The sequence below is a fragment of the Rhinopithecus bieti genome, unplaced genomic scaffold (assembly GCF_001698545.2).
Source record: "Rhinopithecus bieti isolate Rb0 unplaced genomic scaffold, ASM169854v2 scaffold_51905, whole genome shotgun sequence".
Taxonomy (NCBI): domain Eukaryota; kingdom Metazoa; phylum Chordata; class Mammalia; order Primates; family Cercopithecidae; genus Rhinopithecus; species Rhinopithecus bieti.
In genome coordinates this window covers 2,803,584-2,822,066 of record NW_016821253.1, presented here as the reverse complement: position 1 = coordinate 2,822,066, position 18,483 = coordinate 2,803,584, and the positions used below count along the sequence as shown (strand labels likewise).

General features: G+C 51.0%; 1 long non-coding RNA gene across 1 annotated transcript; it reads left to right on the top strand.

Annotated features, from left to right (window-relative positions):
* The first annotated feature begins 13,054 nt into the window (after window positions 1-13,054).
* LOC108520790 (uncharacterized) lies at window positions 13,055-13,724 on the top strand. The gene is made up of 2 exons (XR_001883008.1): window positions 13,055-13,193; window positions 13,290-13,724. It is a non-coding gene; the product is annotated as an uncharacterized LOC108520790 (long non-coding RNA).
* The last annotated feature ends 4,759 nt before the right edge of the window (window positions 13,725-18,483 follow it).

Genomic DNA, 18,483 nt, shown 5'->3' with positions numbered 1-18,483 from the left:
CATTATATATATATATATATATATATAAAGTATTTATTTATATACACATATATATGGATATATATGCCACATTTTCTTTAGCCATTTATTAGTTGATGGACATTTAGATTGTTTCCATATTTTGCTTAGTAAATAATGCTGCAATAAACATGCAAGTGTAGATACATCTTTGATATACTGATTTTATCTCCTTTGAACATACATGGTATAGTGAAATTATAACCACAATGAAATATCACCTCACACCTGTTAGACTGGCTGCTAAAAAAGACAAACAACAGCAAGTGCTGGTAAGGATGTGCAGAAAATAGCTTTTGTATACTGTTGATGAGAATGTAATTAGAACAGTCACTATGAAAAACAGTAAGTTTCTCAATTAGAAATAAAACTACCATATTATCCAGCAATTTCACTACTGGTTAAAATCAAACCATTGACTGGGTGTGGTGGCTCACAACTATAATCACCATAGGAGGCCAAGGCAGGCAGATTGCATGAACTCAGAAGTTCCAGACCAGCCTGGGCAACATGGCAAAACCTCTTCTCTACAAAAAGTACAATAAATTAGCCAGGTGTGGTGACTCTCTCCTGTAGTCCCAACTACCCAGGAAGCTGAGGTGGGAGGATCACTTGAGCCCAGGAGTTTGAGGCTACAGTGAGCTGAGATCATGCCACTGTGCTCCAGCCTAAGTGTCAGAGTAAGACCTTGTGTCAAAACAACAACAAGAATTTCTAAATTTATGAAATGACAAGTGTCCAGAATAAGAAGAGACAATTTTGAAAATGAGAAAAGGGGAGGAATTAGTCTGTCAGATATTAAGATAGGCTAAAAAGGGATAGTAAGGAAGATTGTGTGTTTGGTCAAAGAACTGACCTGTAGACAGAAAGAGATAACAGATTTCAAGGATAGGTTTATATCTTTGGGAGTCCAGTACATGATAGTGGGGGGCACTGCACATCGGTGAGGAGAGATGAATGGGTTTGTAACCAGCATTGAGGTAACACGCTCAGTCTATGGAGAAAGTGTGGCTGTATTGCTGCCTCGCACCAAGCAAGGGCAACCTCTGGAAGGCATGAAGATCTCACTGTGAAAGACAAAGCCGTAAAGATAATGGAAGAGAATGGAGGATGTCTTCATAATTTGGGGGTGAGGAAGGAATTCTTAAGCAGTACCTCAGAAGTACAACCCACAGTGGAAAGAAATAGATTTGATGACTCAAAATGTTGTTTTTCTGTTCAGCAGAGGATACTGTGCAGTGAAGAGATGAATGATTGCCTAAGAGAAGACCTGAAACTGACAAGAGATTGTTACGCAGAATATACAGGATAATATATCTTCAAATTAAGAATGAAAAAAAAAAAAAAGAAACCCAAAAATGTGTAAATAAAATGAACAGGCAGTTCAGAAAAGGACACGTCTGGGTGCTTAAAATAATATGAAGAGATACTCAATGCATGTGTAATCAGAGAAATGCCAGATTAACTACATTGTTCTTTCATTTCATACCCCTGGGATTCTCTAGGTTCAAAAAGCCTAATAAATCCAAGTGTTGGCTAAGGATGAGTGGAAACAGAAATCAAACGCACAGAGGTGGGGTAGGCATAAACTGGGGCCTCTGCTTTGACGGTGGTCTGGCCGTACCTAGTGAAAATGACTGACTGACGTACCCTAGGACGTGGATTAATACAAAGATGCAGTGACGTAGAAGACAATGTTCAACACTGCATCGGGCAGAGTTTGTGTAGCTCAGAGACACAGGCCCAAGGGGTGTGTGGCTGAGAAGAATGGTGTCTGAACCAGGTGGAGGCTCACTGTAGGGCAAGGCATCATCAGCAAATGAGACCAGCCCCTGTCCTGTGGTAGAAACACAGGCACTGATGAGAAGCCAGTGAGGGCCTAGCCCAACACTTTTAGTCATTTAAAAACATAAGTAGGCTGGGGCAGTGGCTCAGTCCTGTAATCGCAGCACTTTGGGAGGCTGAGGTGGGCGGATCCCCTGAGGTTGGGAGTTCGAGACCAGCCTGACTAACATGGATAAACCCTATCTCTACTAAAAACACAAAATTAGCCGGGCATGGTGGTGGGTGCCTGTAATCCCAGCTACTCGGGAGGCTGAGGCAGAAGAATCACTGGAACCCAGGAGGTGGAGGTTGCAGTGAGCCGAGATCACGCCATTACACTCCAGCCTGGGCAACGAGTGAAACTCCATCTCAAAGAAAAAAAAGTAAGTAGGCAAACCATTCTGTACATTCTTCATGCGTACAAGCATATTTAAAGACAGATGCCATGCACAGGAAGTGGCTCTCTGGAGTGGGGAAATGACTTAAAAGCAGACATAGATGATGAACTGAAAACATATAAAAATAAAGTAAAACAAAACAAGGTGTTTGGACATTTCTGTTTTAAAAATATGGACTTTGGGAGGCCGAGGTGAGCAGATCACAAGGTCAGGAGATCAAGACCATCCTGGCTAACACGGTGAAACCCCGTCTCTACCAAAAAATACAAAAAAATTAGCCGGGCATGGTGGTGGGCACCTGTAGTCCCAGCTACTCGGGAGGCTGAGGCAGGAGAATGGCGTGAACCCAGAAGGTGGAGCTTGCAGTGAGCCGAGATCGTGCCACTGCACTCCAGCCTGGGCGACAGAACGAAACTTGGTCTCAAAAGAAAAAAAAAATACGGAAAGCTTCCTGAATTTGCATGTCATCTTTGCACTGGTCGCAGAGCTCCATGATGGTTGCTGTGTGCATGGGATAAAATAATTCCTGTAAATCACTTGGAATAGTGAGAAGCACAGCTGAATGCTGGGTATGGATCTGTGATGAGAGAGTCATGGCGCCTGTTTCCCTGCGGCTGACAAACCCACTGTGTTACATGCAAGAGGGACTGGATTTGAATTCAGGGTTGATGGGTTCCCAAATTCATTGTTTTTCCATGAAACCAGATGTTAGATTACACTGTAAAGAAAGCAGAAAAACAAAACCAAAACCTGAGTGATCAAGAGAAGTTCAAGTCGTGGGAGGGAACACAGAAGCAGAGGCCACTCATCTCTCTGCTGTGTAGGATGTTAATGTGGGCTTTGGGTGGGTTACAATACGATTTTGAAAGGCATTCCCTATGGAGAGAAGGGTGTGGGCAAGGCTGTGCCAGCACAGGAAGAGACAGTGAGTTGGCAAACAGAAGCACAGAACTTAAGTGGCAGTGAGCCCGTAAAGACAGTTTGAGGAGACCTTGGATGGCAGGCAAAGGTGCCCTAACTGTGCTTTTCAGGCAGAGGGTGGGGCGGGAGGCATCTGGTGGCTGAGCAGTGCAACAGGATGATTTGCCTGCTTTTTAGGAAAATGGCCTTGGTGGGGTCATAAAGACTGGTCCAGAAGCAAGAAGGCAGGGCAGCAAGGGCACAGATGGAAGGGACGGGAAAACAAAGAGGATGGTGTGGGTAACTTACATGGGAAGGCAAGTCTAGATGGTGCAGAGGTGGCTGGAATGAAGCGTTTGGGGCTGTCTGCAAGAGACATTCTGCAGCCAGCCTTTGCATATTCAATGATTAAACATGGGGGTTGAGGGAAAGGAAAGAGCTGTCTTTTGTTTAAATCTCTTTCATCATTGGGAGTTCCTTGCTTGTAATCAAATACTGAATAGTGGGGGTGAGAATTTAATGGTGCTCTACCTGAAAGAAAGGTGGTGTGAATATATCCTATCTTGTCAGAGCTGAGAAGAACCTTATGTAGTGAGAGGTTCTTCTGAAATAATTTAAAATCAGTCTTTTCAAATGAAATCCTGCATGGAAATTGCACACCACCAGAGTTAGCGGGGAAGCCAGAGTTAGCAGGGGGAGCTGCCCTGGTAAGTAGGGTGAGGATGAGGGTAGGTCCCTGTGAGCCTGGGCACCTTGGACACAGGGTTCTGCCCAGGGATGAGGCCTGGCAAGTAGGAAGGTCATGAGGTCACATGGAGAGATTGTCACAGCATTCAGCCTGGGCTGGGCCAGTTCATCTGACCCCGTGCTCTTTCCCCCACGTCAGATGGTGATTTTTTCTCACCTCTGAACGGCACCTGCAGAGAAGGGAGTGGTAAACAGCCCATGTTTGGTAAAGACCTCATCAAAAGAATTCACTCAAGTGGAATTGGAACTCAGTTTATATGGAGGAAATAAACTTCCATCCCAATAGTAAAAATTGGTTATTATCATTTTATTTGCAACCAGTGCTACTTCTCTATACAATGCCCTGGTATTTGCCACTCTTGCAAAAAGTGCTTTGATTCTATACTCCAGTCACGACTGTGGAGCAGCTAAGATTGGCTGGATGGTTGCATTCCCACGTGGTACATACAAGCACTTAATTGCACAAGAAACTATGGGTTCGCTTTCAAGAGGCTTGTGTTCTTGGTTGGGGTGGGGGCAGGAATTAAAGAGCCCTGCAGATTTGCAAAGCTGCACATCCCGCCGCAGGGGACTCCCCACAGCCTCACCTGACTCCTGTCGAGGACGAGAGAGCACAGGCAGGAAGTGTGCATCTCTGGGACAGTGACTCTGTGCAGACTGAGGGACAAGACACTCCCCACAGCCTCTGACCTCATCTCCCCCACACTCAGATCTTTTGTTTGAAAAAGAGAATAAATGATTTTAAACCGAACCATGTTGTCACTTTGTGTTCGAAAAGGTGACATGAAATGTTCGTTGACAGGTGAGCTGAGAATGAAAGGAAAAAGTTTTCATGTTCTTCTTTGAAACCAGCCTTGCCTGGGTGATAGAGCAGCAATGAGAAAATTTTGCCAAAGGAAATACTCGTGGCTGCAGTTGCTGAAAAATATCTGCCCATCAGGGCAGAAAGCCTAGTGAGGATGAATTCCAGCCGATCCCAGAAAGGCTGCACACCCACAGCCTGCACCTCTCATCACCTAGTTCATCGTGGCACCAGGGTCTGATGGTGCCTTGCATGCCACAGGAATCCATAAACCTTTGCTGGGCTGGGCGGGAGCTGGGCAGATGCTGGGATAAGACAGTGAGACTGCCCCTTCCAGAGAAGTTGGCATATCCACAAAGACCTGGGGAGACTGATGGTTCTAGAAAGGAACAGGAGACTGGTCTGAGATTGGTCCATGCAGGCCCCAGGCTGGGGAAGTCAGAGGCCTGTGAGCGTCATTCTAACTCTGGGCAGACACAGGTTGTTGGCTTGCTGTCCTTTTATATCCGTTCTGGGGTGGGGGTCCCTGGAGCCTCTTTGAGCTTGGCAGGTGGAGGTGCCTGCTGTGCCCTGGGATTAGAGCTGGTTCCACGTGGAGGTGGAGGTGGGGGACTGGGTCTTCGAGAGGCCAGGTGTTCTGAGGAGGTGACACTCTTTGGGGCCAATTCTCAGTCATGCTCGCAGGGAGGGAATTATTCTCACTGGATGCTGAGTCCAAACCACGCAACTCCCACTCTGGAGATGATGAGCTTCTAGCCAAAAAGCTGCCTGGAGTGCACAATGGGGCAGGGGATGGGGTCCTAATGAGAGAGGCAAGAGGCAGAGAAATTCCAGGAAGACAGGAGTGGGTCCCTGGCAAAACCCCACCTTCAAGCTGAAAAGTCAGAAACCCGCTGCCCAAAGTGAGAACTTCTATCCCCGTTCACCTGCTATCTCCCGATTGGTTCTTTCTGAAAAATGACTTTTTACCAATTGAATATTGCCTTTTCCAAAACTGCCTATGGCCCACCCTACCCCCTCATCCTGTGCCTATAAAGACCCCAGACTCAGTCGGTAGAGGTGAGAGAAGTGGCTTGACTGGAGAGAGGCAACTTGACTTCAGAGGGATGGCTGGACTTTGGAGGAGAGATGGCTTAACTTCAGAGAAGAGCCAGCCAGAGATGACTAGGCTTCAGGGAAGACGACCTCTGCGTCTCATCCCCTCTCCAGCTTCCCTCTCTGGTGAGAGCCATTTCCATTGCTTAATACAACTCTCTGCCTTCACCATCCTTCAAGTGTCTGCGTGACCTCATTCTTCTTGGATGCGAGAAGAGCTTGGAGCCTACCGAGTGCGGGTACCCAAAAAAGGCTGAAACGCTGGACTTTTGCCCTCCCTGGCAGAGGGCAGCTGACCCACATGACCAGGCAAGGGGCCTGTGGAGCTGGTAGCACACCACTGTCCACAGACAGCTGAGCTAAGAGCATTGTAACACATCCCCTGGGGCTACAGGGGTCACAGGCCCCCCCATCTGGGTGCCACTGGGGAGCCTGCCTGGAGCATGATCCTGCCAGCACCCAAAGCAGCCAGCCAGATCCCACACTTGCTGGCTCATGTGCTTCCTCCTGCAAGGAGCTGAGCAAGGTGGGCCAAGCAAACAGGGCACCCCTGTTGCAAGTCCGAGGAAGTGGTTGAGAAAAATCCTGCATGACTAACATCCGGGGCTCTGGGATTTCGGGTGGGAGGGAGAAAGTCAACGTCTGTGCTGCCCTGTGACAGCTGAGCAACCTGGAGCAAGCCACACACGTCTTGGAAGAGTTTCTTTATCTATTAATTAAAGGTTTTCATCAAGAGCAGATGGGAAAACGTTGCATATGAAAGATGCACTTTGTAAAATGTTAAGTAGGAAGGTGTGTTTTAGGACCCTTTGGCCTGGGCCCTCCTGCCAAGACCTCATCTCTGCATCACCGCCCCTCACAGCACATTTCAAATGCGGTCTGCTCGGTGGGAGCCGGGACCGAGCCAGAGCTGCCTGACCTTGAGAAGCCACCCGCCTCCAGGCTGGTGCAGCTGCACCTAAATCATTCCAGAGAGGGCTTCTCTGAGCTGGCTTTCAAGTCTTTGCTGCATAATGAGCTCCAGCATCCCTGCCAATCTTGCAGAGTGCACGTTAACCCTTGCGGGGAGAGGGGTTCCCGCAGCCTTGCTGTCAGCGCCGAGTGGGAGCCCCTGTCGGGCGGGTGTGGCTCCTATGCTACTCTTCTCCCGGCTCCCCGCAGCTGAGGAGCTGGCGCCCTCTCCTTCTGCTTGCTTTAACTTTTCCTGACACCTTCATTTCTCCACAAAGGGACAATTCTGTTTTTCTAAACTGAGGGCTAGTGGAATGACTTTGTGTTTGAGAATTCGTGGGCTGATTTTCTGATGTCTGAGGACACCCTGGCACGGTGACTGGGTGTCCTTGTTGGGCTGTCTTGTGGCTGGACCAGGCGCTTGTGCCTTGGGCGGTTTCAGTCAAACTGTAGATGCGTCCCTCCACCCTCTCCTTGAAGGCAGCTGGATTGTTTCATTGATTCTGAAAACATGGGTGAGAGCCCTTTAATGTGCCACTTGTGCAAATATATTCAAATGATCATTCAAATGATTTAACAGGAGAAGGGTCAGACTTCCCAGCGTAAATCGTGTTTTTAATGTGCCCGTCTGAGTGATTTCATTAGGTTGCAATGTTAAAGAGAAGTGTATACCGATGCATAACTTATACAAATGCATGCAAATGATGTCCTGTTGCTCTCTGGAACGGCCTCAGAATGGAATTCCTTGGAGATCCCCCCTGAATTCCATCACTGCATGTGGATTGGCCGCTATTATCACAAAGAGGAGCTGCACACAGCAGGGCCATGGTTATTACAGAAGTGGGGTGGAGCTGGGGGAGGGGAGAGCAGCAGCAACACCCAGGAAGCTCTTCCGGCCAGGGAAGCAGGCTCTCATTCAGGGCTGGAGGGCACAGCTGAGGCCGGAGGCGCAGGCTGTCACTCGGGGCTGGAGGGCAATCGGGGCTGGAGGGCACAGCTGATGCTCCCATTGCCGTCCCCCAGTGAGCTGGGCTTGCAGCAATTCGCCTGGTGCTTGGAATACAAATCAACTCTTAACTTTTGAACTCCTTTTGGTAGAAAAAGGAAAAAAATCAGAGAAAGAAGCCAATTCCATAGCCAGTCAAGGGGTGACTTTAAGTCCTGTTCAGGGAGAGCGGCTGGGAGAAGGGCCAGGCAAGGATACCAGGGGCTTCTGCTCAGACCCACGACGGGGCTGTCCGGGCAGGTCCGCCCATGGAGAAGTCACACCGCTCCTGTCTGGCTTCTGACAAAGGTGAGGCCAGCGGCCTCTGGCAGGCTCCCCCTCTAGGGAAAGCTACATTTTATTGGAATTTTTAGGGTCTTTCATCGCCATGTTGCGAAGAGCTCAGGCCAGTATATTTATTCAGGACTCAAGTTGGGAGGGGAAAGGGCTTCTCCCCTTCCCCCACCTCTACTGTCCAGCCCCGCTTCCAGGCATGAGGAACCTTTTCTGTTCCTCCTGCCTCCCCAGAGGAAAAGGAAAGATACCCTGGGGTATGAGGTTTTGAAGGATTCTTAGACTTTTAGAGCAGCCCTGTCGGCAGCTGAGGAAACACACGCACGAGCAAAGGCCCTGGCTGCCTCCAGCCCTTCACCGGCTCATCTCAGCACAGCAAGGGGCACAGACAGCGTGGGGACACCCAGCCTGTATCCAGGACCCAGCTGCTTTGTGGGTCATGCCCACCAGCCCTTGCCACCCCGCTGGATTCTTGGTGGTTGGGGTGTGCACCCAGGTGTCCTTGGTACCGGGGCCCTTGCTAGGTGCAGGTGCTGCTCTCCTGCCCAGGCCACACCTGCACCTTTGGCTGCTCTATGACCAAGTTTACATCTCCAGAATGTGCCTGTTGTCTACCTAGACCAGGGGTAATTGTCGATTACTCACAGGGTCCTCCAGAAGCCCCACATTTCTCCTACGGGTCAGGCCTGGTGCTTCACTCCTTCCTGCCTCTGCCAGGAGCTCCCCATCCCTTCTTCACCTAGCAGCCTTATTCCACGTTAAGACACAGAAATCTCCTGTAAATGCTGGGATCCTACTGCACAGTAGGGTGATGGTGGTAACAGGAAGGTTTGCGTTTTACAAAATAGCTGCGAGCACACCAGGCTGACTCAGTGGGCGTGCCCAGTGAGCAGCCTGGCAGCTGCCTGCTGTGCGTGGGCAGTGGCAGCCAAGGGGCTCAAGCCAGCCAGACCCTGGGTCCAGGGAGGTGACCTGGGCCACCCTGAAGCCAAGCTGGAGACACCCGCAAGCCGTGTGCAGCAAGCCCAGCAGGGCCTCCCTGACCTGCCTTGGGAAAGTGTCCCTGGGCAGTGTTATCACCCCAGGTGACTCTGTGTGCTTCTGGCTCAGTGCCTGGGTGCCTGGCCTGTGTGGCCAAGGTGGCAGGGCTGCTGGGGGCCTGCAGAACTGCCTGGGGCCCTGCGAGAGCTGAGACCCTTAGGCTGTCGAGGCTGTGGGGCAGCACTGAGGAATGGCGAAGTTGCCTGCACCCAGGTGGCCTGTGGCTCAGTGGCTTTTCTGGAAGCTTTCAAAGGGGTGAAGTGTGGCCCGTTCACACTGGGGCCAGGGCATGGGGACATAGTGAGAGGGGGACCCCCAGGTTCAGGGCCCAGGGAGCTCATGCTTAGGGTACAGTGGGAGGGCAGGGATTGCCTGGCACAGGGGGAGATGCCAGGGCCAGGCTGTGGGTGACACTGTGGCCAGGCCTTTCTCCCTGGGCCTCACCCTGAGCTGGGCAGACACTGACTGGGGCTGGCTCTGGCTCTGGCTCTGGCTGTGGGCGGAGGTGCTGGGGGGCTCGCTGCCCAGGTGATCTCCGCACGTTCAGGGATCTGAGCTGCTTTTAGCAGCAGCTACCCAGACACACGAAGCTAGTTTCCACTTCTCCTTCATCAACATTTCTCAGAAATATGGTTTTGCGGTCATTCACCAACCACAGTTGATGAAAGGTGGCTCTGTTTCTGGGGAGCTGGTGACATTTGGGTTTAAGTTCTGCAGATGACATGGTGAGGGCTGGTGGAAGAAATCTGACAGGAGTGGAGAGACCCTGGACCTAGACCTCACTGGGCCTTGCACCCACTGTGGGACTGTGGCCTGGCACAGGCATTTCTGAAGCTGTTGCAGCACGCGTCACTCCTGCACACCCAGATGCAGAGCTCAGTGAGAAGCTTGTTGTGGGCAGTGCCAGGCACAGCAGGTCCCACGTATCTGAGACGCTCAGGAGCCCCAGGCCCTGGAGGGAGACTTTAGGGCCCAGATGCCCCATGATTGGGAAGGTTTGGGCTTAACCAGGGAATATCATCACGCATTTTGCAGCTCCCTTCCAGCTGGCAGGGTCTGCAGAGCCAGACGTTCCAATATGAAGTTGGTTCCGTGTACAAATCACAGCAGGTACTCAAAGCAGTGGTTACCCCTCTCCTTATTCCTGCTTTCTCTTCCCTGAGTTCAAAATTCTACAAAGTCAGTTGAAAAAGAAAGAAAGAAAGAAAACAAAACAAAGGAAAAAGAAAACCCACTCTAGTCCTGTGGCAAGGTAAATACTGCAGATTTGGCGCTGGCATCCTGAAATGTGGCATCGTAACAGGGGAACAAGAGTATGGAAGCAATTTAACCCAGACAAGACTCGAAAATCACACAATTATGGACCCGAACACGACCCCACAGGACGATGACTGTGGATGTGGGTTTTCCCCTCTGATTGCTGACAGCCTCATCAATGCTTTGCCTGGAGATTCCAGAGCACATGAGGTGGGTGGAACATCTGAGACCCACCGTTCAGACATCCTGGAAGGCCTCAGGCCTCAGACGGTGTGGCTTAGCAATCCCCAGGCCCCAGGCCCGGAGCTGGAGCAGCTCTTGGAGTCCAGCCTGCCCTCCACTGGCTGTGAAACACTCTCCCAGTTACGCCTCTGGGAGGCGGCTTCTCAATCCTCGTACCCCTGTCTTGTAGGGTAAGATCATCCTTACGGGGAGCTGACAGAACGCGGGGACCCTGGAGCATGCCTAGCGCTGACCGATGTTGCTCGAGTTGTGTCTTGATCGCAGCCATCGTCACGATTCCTCATTGGCTTTGGTGGAAACCTCATGTCAGCCTCACATCCTGTCCCCTGGAGTGTCACCACCTGGTGCCTCTTCTGCACCTAGAATGCCACGTGCTCTGCTGGGCCTTCACCGGGTCACAGGGTCAGCTCAAGCACGGCCTCTTTTGTAAGAGTTTCCTGTTTTCCTTCGTATTTTCCATCTCCTCTGTAACATTTGTTCATGTATCCTAGGTTATTTATCCAACAAATGACAATTGAACTTCTTTTATGCCCCAGAGACTGTTCCAGGCACTAAGAATATAGGAGTGAACAACACACACACACACATACACACTCACTCCTACTTACTCGCCCTCATGGAGACATTTTATTAGAGGAAGACATAAGATAAAAATCTATAAGTAAACTATATATTAGATGGTGGAAAGTATTAAGGGACATTTTAAACAAGGAAAGGGGATAAGGAGTGTGGCCAACAGTGGCTTTACTGGAAGCTGACATTTGAGTGAAGACCTCACAAAGGTGGGTGAGTTAGCCGGGCTCATCACTGAGGGCAGGATGTGCAGCAGGTGCAAAGGTCCTGAGGCAGAACGTGCTGGTGCATGTGGGGAAGCAGTGCTGCCAAGGCAGAAAGTGTTGGGAGTCTGGGTCATGCAGGGCTCTCAGGTATTTTAAGGACTTTGACTTTTACCCCAGGGAGATGGACAGAGGGTTGACTTGATTTGACTTTTGTTTTATTAGGCATCTTATTCAGAGTCATTGATACTGTCTCCGTGGCTTAGTAAAACAGTCTCTTTTTTGCTCACATGTCACAGTCTGATAAGAGGCCCTCTGGATGGGCCTCCTCCCAGTCAGTGCAGGAATCCAGGCTGCCTGGGGCCGGAATCAGAGGCCTCAGAATAACTGCAGCCAGAGAAGACAGGTGGGTCTGGGGGCACTCTCTGTGCCTCGGACTAGAAGTGGCGCGTTGCTTCCGTGTGAGGTGCGCTGGGGAGAACGTCACATGTCCAGGCTCACTGTGAGGGAGGCTGGGGGCACCACTGTCGCGTGTCTAGACGAGGAGACGATGTGTTGCACACGGCATTGTCTGCGGTATCAGGAACAGGCTGGCTGCTGTCTGGGGAAGGGGAGGGGATGAGGCATAAGCGGGAAAACAAGTTCTCCATGCGAAGCAGGTCTCCTCTGCCTCCCACCGCCCTACTGTCAGGAGCTGAGAGAACCTCCTGGCCCCTAAGATTTCTCTTGAGACCTAACACCAGGGCCACAGCAAGTTCCCCTGCATCGTGCCCCAACAGTGCCAACCACAACCCACGGTGAAAGGGGCCAGGTGGGTGTCTCTGACGATCCCATTTTGCAAACGAAGGAACTGGAGCTCCAGGGTGTCACTGGCTAATGACAGGCAAAAGCAGGACCCAAACTGATGTCCGACAGACTCTTCCCATCATGATAGAGTGTTGCAGACACTAGTGGCATGGCAGGGCCACCGTCGATGGCTCTTCAGTGTGCAGTAGAAGACATGGCCGAGGTGTGTGTTTCTCAGAAAAGCAAAGGCAGGCATTTCAGGGATATTTACAGATTATACCTTCCTAGTTTTTTTTCAGTATAACATGTGTTTTTTCATGAAATGATTATGATGGTGGATACAATTTTTTAATGCTCTTATTTAGTGATAAAATTCATTGGCAACACCATGTAGCTCCTCAGTTACAAACAACAACTCATGTAACAAATACTCACTGAAAGCCCGTGACATGCCAGGTGCAATTCTAGACTCTGGTTTCACAATGACCCCAGCACTGCTGCCTGTGGCTTGGGGCCTCCTCCTTGTCTGAGCTCTTGTAAACAGGAAATGCTGATAATAGTCAGATTATGTTGGTTTGACTGACTTTCTGAGTACAAAATTCTGTGGTCAGATAGAAATACATGAATACTGTTTTGGATGATAAAAGGAGGCTTCCAAGAGTGAGTCGGGTTCCAGCTACCTGACTGATTTTAGATTTGGGGAACTTCAGGGAAACCCAGGTTGCGTTTGTTCTTCTTGCCTCAGCTCCTTTTTGTGGCTGCAGGGCTGGGGAGAGTCTGTTCCTGCCGTGTGGGGACATTCATGCAGTGCCATTGATCCCATCATCAATGGTCATTGTATTCAATCCATGGGTCCCGCCAGTCACTGGGTGTAATGGAAACACAATTCCGTCTGAATGGAGGGTTCCTCCCTTACTTTAGGGTTCTAGAATGGGGGAAAAAATTGGAGACCTCGCCCTTCACCAAGCAGGTCGCAGGGCAGAGAGAGTGTGGGCTTGGAAGAAGGGCAGACCTCTGAATGACTTGGGGTGCCCTGTACTCCTGTAGAACTCACATCTTTGAACTTTAGTTTTGTTGTGTGTGAAATGGAAACAATAATGTTAGATTTGTTAATGCAAAATTAGCTGCTACAAAAGCCCTTGAATTTCATAAACCCATTTTTTGCTCACCAGGAGTCCACACACGTGTTGGTGAGTGGTCTTCTCTCACGCGGGGACCTGAGGACAGAGGCTTCCATCCAGTGGCTCTGCCGCCCCCAGGGGCCTGGAGGCCTCCAGAGACACAGTGTGGAGGAGCCCTGCCTGCTTCTTAAAGCCCCCACCTTGAACTTACACACATCACTTCTCATTTTCCACTGGCAAAACTTGGGCCCGCAGCCATTCTGGGAACAAAGTGGGTGGGAGATGCCGTTCCTGATGGGCAGCAACATTAGGACCAGCTCTGCTGCCTGGAAGAATGAGCCCACGGCTTTGGTGAACAGGCAGCCACCTCTGCCACATACCATAGCTTGTTGGGTGGTTGTGAAGGTTGAATATTATAACACATGTGAAGCATTAACCATGGGGTGCCCTGCAGTGCAGGATAAATGTTGTTATTTAGTTAAGTTACATTCTGTCTATGTCATTTATGAATGCATCGTTTAGAATTAAGTTTTATAATCTCCTCCAAATTCAGTTTCCCTCTGTGTAAAAATAAGGAGGGTATGATCTATCTTAAAGGATCACTTTCAGGATGAAATGACGTAATATAAGGAAAGCACCTGCTGTGAAATCGGTGCTCCCGAGCAGCCCTGCTGTCACGGTGAAAGTAGCAGCAATGGGACTCGGGGATGCCTGAGCCGGGGATGCCTGAGCCAGAGGCTGGCAGGGCCCCCGCTGCAGCCTGGGGCTGAGAGGAGGGCGCCTGTCAGCAATTCCAGCCTCTCTTTGTTAGCTGTGCCCTCTAACTAGATGTGTGTGGTCGTTTCCTTGTGTCTGTCTTTCTTTTCAAATGTCTGATGTGGAAAAATGAACAGAAACTTGTATTTGGGGGAGGAGTTGCATTTGCCTTTCTAAGAGTGCGGCAGAGCACAAGAATTATAATATTTCATCTCCAGGAGTTCTCTGGAATGCAGGTTCTGCCTTGAAACTGGGCGGGAAGCAGAGTGTAGATGGCTAATGCTGTGGAGACACGCGGTTGGAAGATAGAGTTAATTCTGAATTCAGCAGAGAACAACTGAAACAGACAGACTTTGCCTCCTTAAACAGGAGCGGGTCCCTAATGGGGATACATTTCTCCTTCTACCATTTTCTCATGCCACCGAACCCCCGCTAATCCATACGGAGGAGGCGATGAGAATGTGAATGAGGATCCTGTGGGAAGTCTGCACATCCATCAATCTCTGTCCTCTTCAGAAAGGCCAGCTGATGTCCATGTGTGTCTGTTATTGACCCACACGCGTGCTCTGACCCACTGCAGCGTTTGAGTTTGAAGTGGGAAAAGGTCTTACCGTTTGCAGTTTTGCTGACCAGGAGTCTATAAAGCTAACAGATAACTGATGAACAAATACGAAGGCTTTGGGAGGCCCACGGAGCAGCGGAGAATGCTCACACCAGAGCCCGGGGTGAGGTTCCGGGCTGGCTCGCGGAGCCCTTCCCCGGCTGCTCTTGGTGATGCCGGGTGCTGGGCCTGGAACCTCAACCTTCTGTAGACCAACAGTGTCTTAGGGCGAAATGGGCTCTTTTTGACCTCAGGTGTATTGAGGTATGATTTACAGAGAGTAAAATTCACCTCTAAGGTAGACAGCTGTGTTCTGATCAACACACACAGTTGTGCAGCCACTACCACGATCACGATGTAGAGTCTTTCTGTTGCCCAAAGTCTCGCCTGAGCCCCTCCCTATCAGCCCCCACTCCACACTAGCCCCTGGTACTGCTGATCTCCATTCCCTCCCTGAGGGCTGGCTTTTCCAGAAGGTCACGTGGGTGGGAGCCCAGTGTGCGTTCATGTGTCTGACCTCACTGAGCAGCCATCTGTTGTGCTGCGTGTATTGGAAGCATGTTCCTTTTACTGTTGAGTGTGTTCCACTGTACAGACACATGACGTTTTCCCATTCACCAGCTCATGTGCATTTGCATCGTTCCCAGTGTCTGGATAGACAGAAACTTACCGGTCACCTTGACCAGATGCCGTCTGATGCTTGCGCTCCTTTTGTACTATCCTGGCCAACTGGCCCCTATCTCCCGGGGTTGCTGTTATGAGTTAATGTATATTATAAAGCACATGAACTCGTTTCTGACACATGGGGGTGCAGCATCTGGATTAGCTACTAGTGAGAGGCAATGGGGAAGGGCTCAGACACTGCCACCAGCCTTGTCTGCACCTGTCCCTTACTGTGTGACCTTAGACAAGTTACTTAACCTCTCTGTGTTTCTGCTTCCTCATCTGCAAATTAGTGATAATAATGGTGCCGACTTGCAGGTTTCATGGTGGAACTTAAACAGGGCTGATGAGTGGATGCACTGAGAACTGCCTCAAGCTGTCTGTAGACGTTTTGTTACTGTCGAAACTTTCTAGGACTGAACTTACTGCTCTGTAAAGTGGGGATTCTCAGTCAAAATTTTAAAAGGTGATGTTTGCATGGAACTTTGCACTCCGCACAGCTCCACTCTTGGCATCAAGTCTTCTCTCAGGGAGAGCTGTTGGCATGTGGCATGTGGCATCCGTTTCCCTGGATTGGGACTGATGTGGCTGATGCCAGGAGTGGGGATCAGGAGGCTGACAGACCCAAGCCTGTGGTCTGTTGAGGAGGACTGGGGTTGACTCTGGAGAGATCCAGCAGGGCCACTGCTGCCCCAGTGGTTGCCTGGCAACAGCCTGTCCCTCACTCCTTCCAGCCCAGCCCTGAGGTTGCATGACTGCTGCCCCTGGGGTGCCTGTGATGAGAGTGTCCTGCATCCCCTTTCCCCATTGACCAGATGCAAACCAGGGTTCCAGGGCCATCAGCCCCGTGGATGAGGACTGCTCAGTGCACACAGCGAGGTGCTCAGTGCACACAGCGAGGACTGCTCAGGGCACACGGCGAGGCGCTCAATACACACGGCGAGGTGCTCAGTACACACGGTGAGACGCTCAGTACACACGGCGAGGTGCTCAAGGCACACGGCGAGGTGCTCAGTGCACACGGCGAGGACTGCTCAGGGCACATGGCGAGGACTGCTCAGGGCACGCGGCGAGGACTGCTCAGGGCATGCGGTGAGACGCTCAGTGCACATGGCGAGACGCTCAGTGCACACGGCGAGGTGCTCAGGGCACACGGTGAGGCACTAAGTGCACATGGTGAGGCACAGGAGGCGGGGGCAGCCAGTGGGGAACACTCACCAGGCTCCAAATGGCTTCATGTTGAGTGGCAAAGCATTTTCATTCTGGGTGGATCAAAATAAACACGAACTTCACCTAGGTCCAACAATAGATTCTCTCCAAAACCAACAAAGAAACAGGAACTCAGTTTGCTCAACTTTGGATGAGCTGAGGAACTCACACTTCTTTGTTTCTGGCATACAATTATTTCCCCCACCTCCAACTTGTGCCCCAGCAAGGAAACCCTCTTCACTTTATTATTCTGCCGAACTAGAGCAGGCAGAGCTCTTTTCTGTGAGTTCCAGGACACCTAATGTACATTTGGCAGGGTCTGTATAAAACCTTGGACACGTCTCGGGGCAAAATGAATGTCTGGCTGGGAGTGTTTCATCCTCGGAAAGAGTGATGGCGACTTGGGTGTCCAGAGCTGCTTCCAGGTGAACAGCTGTGGATCCTTGTGGGTGGGCAGGGCACATGGGGAGGGGGCGCCATCTGTGCCCCAGAGGCAGCCACACCGCCTAACTGCAGGTCCTGCTTTGGGGCGTCCTCCCGTGGCATCCCAGACTTCCTAGCAGTTCAAAGTGCTGCGTTCACGTTAGCGGAAAAAGGCGGCCTTGCAGGTTGGAGGCTGTGGTCAAACTAAGCTGAGGCCATGAGACTGAGCGATCCGACCACTCGCTCCAAGGGCAGGGGTCAGCACAGGCTCTGAGGAGCTGCAGCAGCAGACGATGAGGCCAGATGAGGGCCGGGCATCCCTGCAGTCTCCACCTCGGCTCTGCCTCTCAGCCTCACTCAGCCTGAGCGCAGGAGGCCAGGTGCCTGAGGATGCGGCCACGGCTGCAGCTGCCTTGGGTTTCCAGAAAAGTTCTGAAGGTGGTACCTGGTGTGACATAAACCATGTTACCTGTGAGGCATCTATTAGAGCTGGTGAGATCACTCCAGTCAGCAGCTCCTTATAAGTGCTGCTCTTCTCTTTCCTCCGTCTCCCCAGCCCCGGAAGCATCTGCTGTCAGCCCTGCCGAGCCTGGAGTCTGCCGGGATGCTTGAGGGGCTGGGGCTGGCCAGGTTGCAGACACTGGGCATTTCATCGAGGCAGTTTTGGTAGCGTGGATGCTGGTTTTGGCACATTTTGTTCTATTGGGTTAAAGCCCTTTAGCATTTTCTCTTCCACCAAACTTTCAGGTGAATTCATGCAATGCTCGATGGACTGGCTGGTCATTGACAGATTGGTTGTGGAGTAACTAATTAATCCACTGGTGCAGCAAACACTAACACTTTCCAGCCTTGTTAGGGGCTCCACTAGATACTGAAATGCAGAGTGAGTGCAGTAGAGCCACAGCCCCTTCTCCAGGCAACACCAGTGGCGTGCAAGCCTTGGGGACGTAACTGCTCCCTCCCAAGAGGACATGTGGGATGAGAGTGCGTTGGGGCCGCCACCCGGCACACTCTCTACAAGGCTTCTGGGAAAGCTGACTCTTTGATCATGTTTTTCACAGCTTTGTGGGGACATGCTCAAAAGCACAGCAAAGCACCCAGGGACACACGTGGCTTAAGGCCAGCTGACCGTGGTGCATGCCCCGCGTTGCACCCCCAGCACCGATTCCTCCCATTCTTTTCCTAATAAAGCCCTGATTTTGTTCTCTGTGCACGCATGAGTTTTAGGCACCATTTCCCAACCCAGGAAGAGAATCAGGGTGTCATCTTCTCGTCTTGAAGCTTCCGCTTTCTACTTCTGGACTGGAATTAAAACAGGAGGCTGGAGGTGAGGCAGCCATCTTGCAGCCATGAGGTGACCGTGGAGATGGAATCTATTGGGAGAGGAGAAGGGGAAAACCCTGGGACATTGAGGCATCAGGGGGACCCCACACCACCCCAGACAGACAGGGGACCCCACACCACCCCAGATGGGAGACCCCACACCACCCCAGACAGGGGGTCCCATACTACGCCAGACAGACAGGGGATCCCACACCACCCCAGACAGACAGGGGACCCCACACCATCGCAGACAGACAAGGGACCCCACAC